This window comes from Myotis davidii, unplaced genomic scaffold (genome assembly GCF_000327345.1).
Source record: "Myotis davidii unplaced genomic scaffold, ASM32734v1 scaffold991, whole genome shotgun sequence".
NCBI lineage: Eukaryota > Metazoa > Chordata > Mammalia > Chiroptera > Vespertilionidae > Myotis > Myotis davidii.
The window spans coordinates 253,292-253,813 of record NW_006283137.1 but is presented as its reverse complement, the minus strand read 5'-3'; the positions used below and the strand labels follow the sequence as shown (position 1 = coordinate 253,813).

The following is a 522-nucleotide window of genomic DNA, read 5'->3' as shown; positions in this document are numbered from 1 at the left end:
GGCCGGTGGGGGGTGGGGGGGGCACAGATGGAGCCTCTCTGAGTGTCAGCAACGCCTCGGGGCTCAGACTAGCCTGGCTCCTCTGCCAGATTCTCCCCTGGTCTCCCTCCCTCCTCTGCCTAGAAACTGCCCGCACATGATCCCTGGCACCCCCACCCCGCGTTTGCAGGTGGCCACTCTCCCCTCCACCTCCACCCTGGGAGGCAGGTGATGACCACTATTACATTTATTTGTTTGTTTTTTTAGTCCTCACACGAGGATATTTTGCCCTTGATTATTAGAGAGAGTGGAGAGCGGGAAAGACAGAAACACTGATGTGAGAGAGACACACCGATTGGTTGCCTCCTGCACATGCGGGAACCAGGGCCCTGGCTGGGGAGGAGCCTGCCACTGACCGGAATCGAACCCGGGACCCTTTGGCGGACGCTCTATCCACTGAGCCACGCGGGCCAGGCCCCATATTAAATTTTTCAAATGACAAAGCAAGTGGTTGGCATTAGGCCAAGCGCACAGCCGCGGGTC

The 522-nt window shown here is 58.4% G+C and overlaps 1 protein-coding gene across 1 annotated transcript in view; it reads left to right on the top strand.

Annotated features, from left to right (window-relative positions):
- DNAH17 (dynein, axonemal, heavy chain 17) overlaps positions 1-522 on the top strand; it is a 107,024-nt gene that overhangs the window by 24,074 nt on the left and 82,428 nt on the right.